The 14,304-nt window shown below is 42.7% G+C and overlaps 1 protein-coding gene across 8 annotated transcripts in view; it reads left to right on the forward strand.

The window, feature by feature from the left end:
- The window catches only part of MEIS2 (Meis homeobox 2), a 327,028-nt gene that overhangs the window by 67,591 nt on the left and 245,133 nt on the right, over positions 1-14,304 (forward strand). The gene's annotated exons all lie outside the window — the stretch shown is intronic.

The following is a 14,304-nucleotide window of genomic DNA, read 5'->3' on the forward strand; positions in this document are numbered from 1 at the left end:
GAAGTTGATACTTTACTATGATGTATTGTATATTTTTGAGTGAGTGAGTATGTGTGTGTGAGTGTGTGTGTGTATATAATTCTCTAGTAAATAATACAATATTCAATATATATATATATTGAATATTGTATAATCTCTAGTAAAAATACAGTGAAACCCAATAGTTAGTTATCTTTGTCTTGTGCAAACATTTTAAAAATTTATGGCACCCTCCCCCAAGCTGGTGCATTCCACATGTGCTGGCCTTTATTTCCTATAATTCTGGAAAGCACCCACTTGGAGAAGGCTGGTTTATGGTCTGAGATCTCATCCACAAACATACAGAGAAAATATGTGGTCATCAGTGAATGTTCAAGCAAGCTTAAATAACTTTTCAGGGGTTATTGTGAACCAAGCAGTTCTGTAGTGTGATTGATGTTAGCCCATAAAATTTAATGTGAGTTTCAGATCTTCCCAGAATTAAATGTATGTGATTAATCCCTAAACCTTCTGAACGGTGGAATTATACTTATTTTGGAATGTACAGTACTGTAATATGATATTCCAATAGGGTACAAAAATTCTGTAGAAAGTATTTTTTGTGTTGTAATAAGGATTTTTTTAATTCCTCAATTCTGTTGATTTAAATTGCTTTTTTAGTCTGTTATTTTAAAACCTAGCCATATTCACTTTAGGAGAAAGAGATTGAGAATCAGGAAAGCAATATTTTAAAGCAATCTACCCTCCTGTTTGCAACTGGTATTTTGAGATGGTGTTTTAGTTACTGGTAACACTTAGAAATGAAGATATATTTCTGCAAAAGTAGTAGGTTACTTAATTTTACATGGAAATAGAAAATCTTAACATTATCAGTTTGTGATTCCTTCCATCTCTAAGAGCTAATATTTTAATAGAAAGAATGATGAACTATATCATATGGATAAGGGCTAACTTGTAATTATCAACATTATACATTTTTCTTTATGTGGTAATTAGTTACAGTGTCATAATCCCTGGTGAGGATACCTGTTTTATTTATGGTGGTGACTACTGAGTATTTCTCAGTAGCTGATAGAACAGCTTCAGTGGTTGGGTAGCAATAGATCCACAATTCTAAATCTTCATTTTGATGTAAGGGCATTATTAGCAAACTAAGGTGAATTGATCTGGCCTGAAGGGTCAGGATTACCCCAAAGAGCCAACATCTCTGCTGGAGTAGTGGTTATTTTTGCCTTCCAGCTATGGCCATTCCAAAGGTCAGGTGCCCCATAGTACCCAGTTGGCTCAGAGGAATTAGACAGAACATGAGTCTCTGGGCTGATTACTTAACCAAAGACAAAATAATGAGTCCTAAGCAAATACTGACTAATTGAAAGGGCTGTAAATCCATTACATATTGGTCAGGGATAATCAGGAGTATTTAATCACTTTTATCTATTCAAGAGCACTGAAGCTGCAACAGCAAAGCCCTGAACCTTGCCATGTGCTTATTATTCTCATCATTATCAAAATTACTTCACAGCTGTTCTTTGCTACATCACCTCAGCTGGAGATTTACTAACCTGTAAAATGTTTTTAATTTGGAAGTTGAGTGTAACAGGAAGGATTTTTTTTAATGTTAAGGAAGTGGTTTGAAGAGCAGCACAATGATAAAGAAAAAAATGGAGGCTCTGAGTAATTCATTTTAGTTCACTTAAGCTTGATGTTAATTTCTCTCACCAAATCTTCTACATCATTGCCATGGATTTTTCCACTGCTTTTTGTTTCTAAATGGTTGTGGAAAAGTGTTAAGCGTATACTTGCTGGTAGAATCATTTTTGTATATTGTATCTTGAATATCATTTTTCAGGACATTATTTAGCCTTCATGAAATTCTGTGCTGTTTTTTCAAACTCACTTAAATGACTTAAAGAAATGTAAAGTAATTTATGACTTAAAGAAATTCAAAAGCTTTGATGAGGATGACCTTTGCATAAACTAAAAAAAAATCTTTTTATCATCTAGGTTTTAATGAGTTTATAGATGTCAAAGAATGTACTATGCTCATAATTCTCCAGCTTCAGAATGATAATTCTGATTAGTGAATTGAAAATTAAAAAAAAAAGTTTGCCGTAAATGCATATAGGCAAAGAAAAAAATTATCTTCCCCTTAAATAGTGCCTCCCTTCCTTCCTTCCTTCCTTCCTTCCTTCCTTCCTTCCTTCCTTCCTTCCTGTTCCTGAGCAATGTAGTTCTTTCGAAATGCAACTTTTGTCCAGCCACAAAAGTAAAATTTAATTGTATAAATATTGTTTCAGAGAAATTTCTTTATAAAAACAGCTTCTAATTTTAAACCTTTTCTCTTCGTTACTTCTCTAACTTTATTTCAAATTGGTTGGTCCACCTTTTGTGCTGTGTGACCTATTCTTCTATTACAATAACCTTACAATGTACCCTTTTTGCTCATTCTTTAAAGAAGAAACTAATTGAATTATCTCATTATTTTAATTTGTTAAGCAAATGTATTTTATATCCCAGGATGTGTTCTTAAAGAAGGGGCTGCTAAGGCTTTGCCCCTTGAATGGCCTATTGGTGCATTTTGACATTCATGCATTCTCATTAATGAAAGGAACATAAAAGAACTCTGGCTGTATTTTTTTTTCCAAACACCCAACCAGCATGGAACAACTTTTTCCATAACCCACAGGGGTCTCTCTACATATGTTCTCAACTGCAAGCTATTGTCATCTATTTTGAATACCTGAAAAGGACAAATAAAATACTAAAGGCCAACTGTAGCAGTTGTTAGTTGTTAGTTTCAATATGACAAAAATCATTAACCTATTCTTGGCCTAGCAGGCAAAGTACTAAAAAAAACTAAGTCAAGAAACTTTTGTATATGTGAAATATTTGATCAGGTACATATATACTTGATCACATACATGTGAATAGGTGAGCTTTATTCTATTAAAAAATATTTTGTGCAATAAACATTTTACAAGAAGACAGTGCAATTCAACCTTAACTGTACTGCTTCTGTATATTAACAAAAGTTCTTTTGAACCTGGATTATAATTCTTCATGAATTAATTTGACCCACTGACATTAACATTTCATAGTGTTATTTCCTAATTATAAATAATTACATTTCCACAATTCTAGTTTTGGAACAACTTCAATAATACAAATAGAAGGCTATATGCAAAACTCTTTTTACAGAAATTTCCACTGCTTCCATTATAATTCTACCATGTTCTTATTATGCAATTGGGAACTGCCTTATGTATGGTATTACAATAGTACAGGAAGATGAAAGGATCTGAGAATGAATTGCTTGGAAGCATACTTGCTTATTCTGGATAATATCCAGTATTTGAGTGGGTAAAGGAAATCCTAACCTGGTAGTATAAGCTTTTCAGGAGTACATAAAGATTATGATATCAGAAAGGTAAACCTGACATTAAGGCTGTTGTTATTTAACTTCAAAGAGAGTTAAAGAAAAGGAACAGCAAGAAATCTGACCCATGCAAGCTTTATACATAGCCTTGGAAAACTGTTTTTTTTCTTCCATGAGAAACAGCCCCTTAGTACACTCAATTAGTCTTTCAGACATCTCTGCTTTCCTCTCTCAAGTGCTCTCCTATTTGCCCTGCAAATACCATATTTGATCATAGAATGAAAACAGGAAGTGTTTGTGTACAAAGATACCTCTTGCTCACACTGGTTTTGAGCTGAAGGTTTTCTTATCATAGCAGCCACAGAAAAACTTACTGCATGATGTAGAAGCATTTTCAAAATAGATGTACATAATCAGAACAGGCAGCAGTTGCAAAGGAAGGAACTATGTAAGTTTATGGTTTTTTACTTTTAGTCATCCAATTTTTCCTGTGGCAGAAACAGGAGAGAATTGCACATCGATTCCATTCAGTCTTATTTCATCTTAAAAGGTATCATGTATAGAGTTTACATTTAAGCACAGATTAATATATTTTAATTTTTAAAAAGATAGAGATTTTTGTACCCATTCTACCCATTTATTTTAATTTATCATTTAAATAGTTTTTACATGGTTTATTAAGCCTAAATTTTCATTATTATTACTTTTTGCAAAGAGTAGTTGTAGGTTCATTTTAATCATAAGACCGTAAATCTCATTGAATATGGTGAGATCTGTGTATTGCTCACAATTGCTCCCTGAATTGCAGCTTAAAGCACTTGTTATATATGATATGAAACTAGTTCTGAAACACTGAGATAAGCAAGAATTGTTTAAACTCCAGTAGAATTTAGGAAATGTCCATAAATGAAGCTAGCCAAGGGCATAGTTGCTACTATTAACTCTTGGGTTCTGAATAATATTAACTGATGGACACATAGAACATGAGCCTCTGTCATAAAGCTCTGAAGACTGGAGCATTCCTTATCAGAATAGGTGTGGAAGGAATATCATTAAAGATAACTGCATCATCTTGTTCATTTGTTTCTTCAGATGATTATTCAGATCAAATTCAAGCCAGCAGTCAGGCACATGATGATCAAGCTATCTTGTGTTTCTTTGGACTGTAGCTAGACAAGTTTCTTCTATCCAGAGGTTCTCTCAGTGCAAGCTTTTTTTAAATTGATGTCTTAGAGGACAGCGGTTTGTTTGTCTGACTGACTGTGTGCTATCAAGTTGGTATTGACTCTTTTTTTTTTAATCCATTCAACCATTTCTGATTCTCAGAGACTGCCTGGACAAATCCCTGCAGTTTTCCTGGCAAGGTTTTTTGGGAGTGGTTTGCCATTGCCTCCTTCTTAGGGCTGAAAGAAAAGGACTGGCCCAAGGTCACCCAGTTGGCTTTGTGCCTAAGGCAGGACTAGAACTCACGGTCTCTGGGTTTCTAGCCTGATGCCTTAACTACTACACCAGACTGGCTCTCTTATTGACTCTTAGCAACCACATAAATAGTGGTGTACCCATTGCTAATATAATTGAGACCATTAACCTTGCTGCTGGTGGTCCTCTTTTTCTCTTTCTTTCCACCTCTCCAAGCATTATAGACTTTTCCAGAGAACTAGGTCTTCAAATAATGGGTCCAAAGTATGATAATTTGAGACTGGTCTTTTGTGCTTTCATTGCTGCCCTAACAAGAGGGTAGAGGGATTACAGTAATTAACAACACTGGAAAGTTCACACTGGGTATATATGACAGAAGTTGGTTCTTTCCTATGGACTGCAACAACTTCTAAGTAAAGTATTCATTTTAATTCTTTCAGGATGGTTGTACATTCTATGTTTTCTTGCTCAAGGAAATCTATAACATATAAAAATGTGAGCTATTTTCATGTTTCACTAGAATGAAACAAAGAGACCACATTGAAATATATGTGGAAACAAATCTAGAGGCTGCATGCAAAAACTGATTTGGGATATATTATAAAGTTATCTAAATAAAGCTATATTAATGCATTTTGAAATTACAGAAAGTTAATTATCAAATGAGATAATACTTTTAACTGTATAATCCCATTTGATAGTTAATTTTTTTCATCTGGTAGAGGGGTGGAAGAGAAGGAATGCCTTATAATAATGCTGGGTGCCAAATCAAACTAGTTCTTAATGGTCCAGTCTGATGAATCTAGCATAATAGTATAAAATGAGATTTTGCCAAACCCACAGTGTTGGCATAGAAGCCTTTGGGACATAACAATTTCATATTGGGAGAAGAAGCTACTAAGAGAGAAATGGTATATGAAATTTAATTCCATTTCTGATAGGGTGCAAAGAAGAATAGAGACTGGAATAAGCTTGGAAACTGGTTGTCATGTTTAAGCATGGTTGAGCATTTTCTGGGGCTCATTTATTTATTTATTTTTATTTTTATTACCGCCCATCTCCCCCACTCTGGGGACCCTGGGCGGTTCACAATAAAACAATATAAAATACAATAAAATCAGAATAATATCAATAAATATACCCGTAATGGTTGCCTATTCTAAAACACCATCAGACTCATGAGCAGGAATTCAAAGATATCTGATTTATTAAAGAATAGTATGCAGGATCACAGAGAAAACTGAGAATGATGAAAGCGCGCCAAATTCAAACTAAAAACCCTCGGTGCAAATGAAATCCCTCCCCCTGTAGAATCTTCTCAAGTTCACAATCCCAGGTGCTCCTAACGGTTTCTGATGGTCTGCGGGAAAAGTCCTTGAGCAGAGAAGATAACCCAAACACATTCCATTGTACTGATTTCACATACAGAGCTTGGTACAAGGTCTCACAGCAGCTCCCTCCCAAATAGAAACACGCGTCAGCGCCATGGCATGTGAAACGTTACGATGTATAAACTACATTGAATCAATGAACATGACATACTGCCCCCCCAAAACGAAGAATACATTAAGCAGCAGGCTTCAAAGGATAAGCAAGGTGAAAATGGTTAACTAAATGAGGAGCGTTAACATGGTGGGCAGACACCCATTCAGGATGAGGAAAGTGTTTCCATCGGACCAGATACTGCAGGGTGCCTCGAAGCTTGCGAGAATCAACGATGTCCTTGACTTCAAAGTGTTGGCCGTCAATCATAATTGGAGCAGGAGGAGGAGGTTGAGGGTGCCAACGTGGTGAGTGGTGCACAGGCTTAAGCAAGCTGCAATGGAAAACAGGGTGCAAGCGTTTCAAATTGTGAGGCAGTTCCAATTTAACAGTAACTGGATTGACAAGATGAACAACAGGGAAAGGACCAATGAATTTGGGAGCAAGTTTTCTAGAGGGTTGAGGTGATTTGATAAATTTAGTAGATAGATACACCTTATCCCCAACTTTGAAGTTGTATTGTAAAGAACGATGCTTATCAGCTTGAGACTTGTAAGCAGCCTGGGCATCAGCCAAAGCTTGTTGAATTACTGGCCAGGAATCAGACAGTTTAACAGCCCAGTCAGACACAGAACATGTTTGGGAAGGGGGCTGTGGCAGTTCAGGGATAGGGATGGGAACAAAGTCATGACCAGAAACCACACGAAAAGGGGTTTGTCTGGTACTTTGATGCACAGCATTGTTGTAAGCAACTTCAGCAAAAGGTAACAACTCCACCCAATCGTCCTGATGGTAGTTAATGTACGCTCTAAGAAACTGTTCAAGAGTGGAATTTAAAATCTCAGTAGAAGCGTCAGTCTGTGGATGGGACGATGTGGACAGTGCTTGTTAAGTGCCAATCAATTTTAAAAATGATTTCCAAAATTGGGAAGTAAACTGAATGCTGCGGTCAGAAATTAAACGGGAGGGGCTACCGTGGAGGCGGTAGATGTGGTGGAGAAATAGGCACTCTAATTGTGGGGCTGACGGGATGGATGCACATGGAATGAAATGAGCTTGTTTAGAGAAAAAATCCTTTACAACCCAAATGACAGTTTTCTTCTGACTGGGAGGTAGGTCTACAATAAAATCCATAGAAATCTCATCCCAGGGGCGGGATGGGCTGGCCACTTGCTGTAGAAGCCCCTATGGTTTCCCCCCTTTTCGTTTTGACATGGCACAAACAGGACAGGAAGCAACATAGTCTTTTACATCATGTCTTAAGGTTGGCCACCAAAATGGACAGCGAACCAAATGCAAGGTTTTGACAAAACCAAAGTGTCCAACAAGTTTATCATCATGGGAACACTGCAAAACATCAGCTCTTAAAGTTTCAGGCACATAAAGGTGGTGTTCCACCCACGCCAGACCATTTTCAAAAGAAACATTGTGTCTATTAGCTAGCAACCAAGTGTCAGATTTCAGTGCCTGGAGAAAGTCCTTCTGTAACTGACAAGGAACTTGCACTTTCCGCTTCCCAGACTGTGCTGGGGGCGGGATTGCCTGCGCCCGGGTCTGGCTCTGAGTGACAGCAACCAAGCCCAGTTGTGGTTCAGTGAGAACAGTCCCAACCACATCTGCCACCTGGTCAAGGTCCTGAGGTAAACGTGACAAAGCATCGGCCAGAAAGATTTTCTTTCCCGGAATAAATTTTAACTGAAAGTTAAAGCGACTGAAAAACTGAGCCCAGTGAATCTGTTTAGGGCTGAGACGTCGTGGGGTGCGGAGGGCTTCCAAATTCCTGTGATCGGTCCAAACCTCAAAAGGGCATTTAGCGCTTTCAAGGAGATGGCGCCAGGTTTCTAAAGCTGCTTTTACAGCAAACGCCTCCTTTTCCCAAACATGCCAATGGTGTTCTGTTTCAGAAAATTTCCTGGATAGATAAGCGCAGGGTTTTAAGCGATTTTCTGAATCCCTTTGTAACAAAATAGCCCCAATAGAGGAGTCAAAAGCATCAACTTGGACCACAAAGGGACGCTCAGGATCAGGGTGCTGTAGAATAGGCTCAGCAGTGAAAAAGGTTTTTAATTTCTCAAATGCTGCCTGGCATTCAGGGGTCCAATTCAGCACTGCCCCAGGGTTTTTTACTTTGCGTGTCTCCCCCAAGCCCTTGGTACAGAGTAAATCAGTGAGGGGCAGAGCAATCTCAGCGAACCCCTGGATAAATTGCCGATAGAAATTACTGAACCCTAGGAAACTTTGTAATTGCCTCCGGGTACAGGGACATTCCCCACTTAGAATCGCCTGAATTTTTGCAGGGTCCATTTCTGTACCCTGGTCAGACACTCGATAGCCCAGATAGTCAAGTTGGGTTTTGTGAAACTCACATTTGGAAAGTTTGGCATAGAGTCTGGCATCTCTAAGTTTGCGTAACACCTGTCTGAGGAGGCGTTCGTGTTCCTCCTCGGTTTCAGTGTAAATGAGAACATCATCTAAATAAACCAGAACCCCTTTAAACAAATAATCATGTAATACTTCATTAATCAATTGCATGGAGACTCTGGGCACCCCTGCCAACCCAAAAGGAAGGACTTTGTATTGAAACGATCCTAGTGGGCAATTAAAAGCAGTTTTCCACTCATCCCCAGCTTTTATGCGAATGCGGAAGTAGGCTTCGCGAAGATCGAGCTTGGAGAAAATCTTGCCCTTTGACAAATGAGCTAACATGTCCTTCATGAGGGGCAGAGGGTACCTGTTGACAATAGAGACGGAATTTAACCCTCGATAGTCCGTACAGAGTCGAAGCGTGCCATCTTCTTTTCCCGGAATAACACAGGAGCCCCAACTGGGGAATTAGCAGGTTCAATAAACCCCCTTGACAGATTTTTGTCAATGAAGTCCCATAATGCCTTGAGCTCCTTCTGAGTCATTGGATAAATTTTTGGCTTGGGCAATTGAGCATTGGGAACCAACTCTATTGCACAGTCAGTTTTCCGGTGGGGGGGGGTAACTGATCTGCTTCCATCTCCCCAAATACGTCTGCAAATTCTTGGTATTGAGCAGGCAAGCCTTCTAAATGTGACAAGTCAGGGCGCGGCGTGGCGGTCGCTGCCCTTCCAACCCCCGCATGTGCAACTATCTCCGCTGTAGGGTCTTGGTAAAATCCATCTGTAAAAGTCACAGTTCTGTGTTCCCAGTTTATATAGGGGCTTCGATAGGTCAACCTTGGGATCCCCAGGATTACCACGGGATTGCCAACAGGTGCTACAACGAATTTCAAAGTCTCACGGTGGCTGCCCATTTGCATTGCCACAGTTCCAGTGAAATGGGTTGCCGCCCCTCCCCCACTGTTGAACCATCCAACTGTGTGAAGATCAAAGAATGCTGGAGGGGGAAACTAGGCAGTTCCAAAGCAGCAACCAGATCAGGGTGAATTAAACACCTGGAACACCCAGAGTCAACTAAAGCCCATACCTCTGTAGTTTTTGTGCGGAACCCAATTTCACTTTTACTGCTAAAGTGGGACAGTCAACACTCACCATAGCATCTTCATGCCCATCCTCTTCCACCTGCTCGCTGGCGCCCTTCATGGCAGGTGGCTGGCGTTTCCTGCTGGCTCCTTAGAGTCGTCTTCAGCCTCTCCCGAGAAGTAGATTAGTTCTTCAGCGTCGGCTGTCCCTTTGGCTGCTCTTATTCTCCACAAGGCAGGGGGGCGATTTGGCCGGCGGCTTCCCCGCTCGATCTCTAGCCTTGGCTTTTGGGCAATCAGCTGCTCAATGGTCCTCCTTTCCACATCGGAGACACTGACCCTTCGCGTAGCGCCGATCTCTCTCCTCATCCCAGGCTCTGTAGCTTGGCCGGGCAGCAGTCGCAACACTTTGGGGTCCTCTCATGGTGGGTGGTTTTTCAGATTTTCTAGTTTGCATGAAGGTATGCTGAGCGTGCTCAGCCTTTCCTGCCAGACAGATCCAGTCATACAATGACTCAGGGTCATCTCTACACAACGCCCAACGCAGGACGTCCTGGTTGAGTCCCTCTTTAAAACACTCTATTAGAATGGACTCAGACCAGTCGGTGATTTTCCCAGCCAGAGCTTTAAACTCTAGGGCATAATCAGCTACTGACATTTGGCCCTGGGTAAGATCCTTCAGCGCCTTCTTAGCTCTTGCCTTGGCCAGAGGATCTTCAAAATGCAACTTTAATGCCCACATGAAATCATCGAAATAATCAAGTGCAGGGGAGTCAGCATCACTTAATTGAACATACCAGTCAGCTGCTCGACCCTTCAACTTGGTGGCAATGGCAATTATTTTAGCCTCTTCGGAAGGGAAGCATGCCCCAAACTGCCTCATATAACTTTTAGCATTAGTTAAAAAGAAAGATAGCTTTGTTGGATCCCCATCAAATTTGACAGAAAAGTCTCTCTCTCTGCCTCCGGTTGGAGTGGAACCAGCAGGCACTTGAGTGGTTTGGCCCCAGGTTACAGTAGCTTTCCCCTTACGGGGTGGGGATCCTGATGGCCAGGCTCTGTGGGGTGGAGATTCATCCCGGAGCCGTCTCCGGCCCCGCTCCGCCGGCGGTCTGGATGGGGGATGGTTGCAGGAAGCTGGGATCTCCTCCACGTCTCCCCTGCCCCTCCAGTGACAAAGATAGGTTTTTCAACATGTACTCCATCGATTCTATTTTGGCTTCCACCACTCTTAGTCTCTCAGGGATTTGAGAGTCCCTTCTTTGCGTGCCCGGTTTCCTCTCAGTTGACACCGTAGTAGATTCTTTGTCTGGGGTTAGCAGGAACCGATACTTCCAGGACGTCCCGGATGTCCCTGGTTGGGGTTCCCCCACTTCATCCAAGGTGATCAACTCTGTGAGCAATTCGCTGGGTGCTGGTTGCTTTGGCTCTTCCCTGTTGTCAGATTCGTCTGAATCAGGATTGGAATTCGATTCATCCCTTGACAAGTCTCAAGATTCTGAAGGTTCTTTGGTGATATTCAGTTCTCCATTCTTGACCGTCAACTTGGGCATCAAGCTAGCTGTCTCCTCGAGGCCCCCAGTCGTGGTTTTTGACTCAGCCATCCTTAACTATTTTCCCTCACAAGAGAGTGATCTTAATAGGAGCTAACGGTACAACTTTGGGGGGATTCTCAGCTTTATGTAATGGTCGCCAATTCTAAAACACCATCAGACTCATGAGCAGGAATTCAAAAATATCTGATTGATTAAAGAATAGTATGCAGGATCACAGAGAAAGCTGAGAATGATGAAAGCGCACCAAATTCAAACTAAAAACCCTCAGTACAAATGAAATCCCTCCCCCCATAGAATCTTCTCAAGTTCACAATCCCAGGTGCTCCTAACGTTTTCTGATGGTCTGCGGGAAAAGTCCTTGAGCAGAGAAGATAACCCAAATACATTCCATTGTACTGATTTCACATACAGAGCTTGGTACAAGGTCTCACAGCAGCTCCCTCCCAAACAGAAATGCGCTTCAGCACCATGGCATGTGAAACGTTATGATGTATAAACTACATTGAATCAGTGAACATGACAATGCCCATAAAATATAATAAAATCCAAGTGATGGCAGATCTAATTCCCCCCAAAGGTGACTGGAACCGGTCCTGGCAGGACTAGGGAACCAACCAGCCCCAGGCGTGGCTCTTCCTCTCCCCACTCCAGGCATAGTGAGAAAACCAGGTCTTCAGCTGTTTCCTGAAGTCCAGAAGCGAGGAGGCCAACCTCACTTCTGGGGGAAGGATGTTCCAAAGCTGCTGCAGAGAAGGCCTGCCTCTTGGACCCCACCAGATGGAATTCTCTTGCAGACGGGGTCCATAGCATGCCCTCTCTGCATGACTGGGTGGGACGGGTTGATGTAACGGGGATGAGATGGACCCTTAGGTAACCTGGACCCGTGCTATATAGGGCTTTAAAGGTGATAACCAAGACCTTGAATTGGACCTGGAAGCATACTGGCAACCAATGGAGCTCACGGAACAAAGGGGTGACGTGTGCTGATCTTGGGAAACCCAAGATCGCCTGCGCTGCTGCATTTTGCACCAGCTGTAGCTTCTGGATACTCTTCGAGGGTAGCCCCATGTAGAGTGCATTACAGTAGTCTATATGGGAGATGACCAGGACGTGAGTGACTGTTGGAAGGACCTCTCGCTCCAGGAAGGGGTGTAACTGGCACACAACACGAAGTTGCGCAAAGACCCTTCTGGCCACGACTGCCACCTGCTCTTCGAGCAGGAGTCGTGAGTCCACAAGGACCCCCAAGTTATGCCCGGGTTTGTCTGGGGCAGTGCAACCCCATCCAGAACCAAAGATGGCAAATTCCTAGGAGCTGAGGGGCCACAGCTACTCCGTCTTACCAGGGTTCAGCTGAAATCTGTTGTTCCCCTTCCAGACCCCAACAGCCCCCAGGCACCTGGAAAGAGCAGTCATAGCATCACTTACTTCCCCTGGGATGGAGATGTATAGTTGAGTATCAACAGCATATTGATGATACCTCATCCCATGGAGACGGATGATCTCACCCAGTGGTTTCATGTAGATGTTAAAATAGGAGAGGAGAGAGTACCGATCCCTGCGGCACCCCACAAAGGAGGGCCCGATCTTTCCTCCCCTATTAACGCCGACTGGGACTGGCCCTGGAGGAAGGAGGTGAACCAGCACAACACTATGCCGCCCACCCCCAGCTCCCTGAGCCACCCCAAAAGGATACCATGTTCAATGGTATCAAAAGCCACTGAGAGGTCAAGGGAAGCAAGGATGGATGCACTGCCTCCATCCTGCTCCCACCAGAGATCATCCATAAGTGCTACCAATGCTGTTTCTGTCCCATATCCGGGCCTGAAACCTGACTGAAACGGGTCTAGATAACCCGCTTCCTCCAGGATCCTCTGGAGCTTCAGTGCCACCACCTTCTCAACCACCTTCCCCATAAAAGGGAAGTGGGAGACTGGACGAGAATTATCCAGCATGGTAGGATCCAGTGATGGTTTCTTGAGGAGGGGGCGCACCAGTGCCTCCTTAAAGGCTGTCGGAAACTGTCCTTCCCACAAGGATGTATTTACCATCAACTGGACCCAACCACACGTCACCTCCCAAGCTGTCTTCACCAGCCAGGAGGGGCATGGATCTAATTGACAGGTGGTGGCATTTACAGTCCGGAGGATCTTGTCCACTTCCTCAGGTCCAACAAGATCAAACCGTTCCCAGATAACTGGGAAAGTACGTTCTCTAGGCATCTCCCCAGACCCTGTTTCACGCTTGGAGTCCAACTGAGAGTGAATCTGAGCGATTTTATCCTGCAGATGCTCCAAAAACTCCTCAGCGCAGCCCTGTAAATGATTTTCCGGGACCCCTTTCCCTAACAGGGATTGTGTGATGCTAAACAGGGCTGCTGGGCGGCATTCTGCAGATGCAATAAGAGTGGAGAAGTAGTGACGTTTTGCCGCTCTTACTGCCACAAGGTAGGCCTTAATTGTGGCTCTAGCTTGTGTTTGGTTGGGTTCAGTCTTTGTCTTCCTCCAGTGGCGCTCTAGACGTCTCTTAAGCCTCTTCAAGACTCTCAACTCCTCCATAAACCAAGGGGAGTGTTGGGTTGAATGAGGCAAGAGAGGCCGCACAGGCGCGATCCTATCCAGGGCCCCTATCCCTATTCCAGGCTGCAGCCAGGGACTCCACCGGACCATGCAGCAGGTCCTCAGGTATAACCCCCAGCTTCCTCTGAAAATGCATTGGGTCCATCAGTTGCCGGGGGCGGACTGATCAAATAGGTCCTGCCTGCCTGCGGAGGAGGGTGGCATATGAGAATCTCACGGTCACCAGGGCATGATCTGACCATGACAAAGGGGAAAGATGTAACTCTCCCCTCAGATCACATTGCACTGCTCAGATAAGAAAACCAAGTCTGAAGTGAGGCCACTATCTCGAGTCAGGTTCCAAATAATCTGAGTCAGGCCCATGGCCACCCTGGTGGCCATGAACTCCCAGTTGTCATGTTCACTGTTTCAATGTGCACTGTACATCGTAACGTTTCACATGCCATGGTGCTGATGCGTGTTGCT

This window comes from Candoia aspera, chromosome 1 (genome assembly GCF_035149785.1).
Source record: "Candoia aspera isolate rCanAsp1 chromosome 1, rCanAsp1.hap2, whole genome shotgun sequence".
Lineage (NCBI taxonomy): Eukaryota > Metazoa > Chordata > Lepidosauria > Squamata > Boidae > Candoia > Candoia aspera.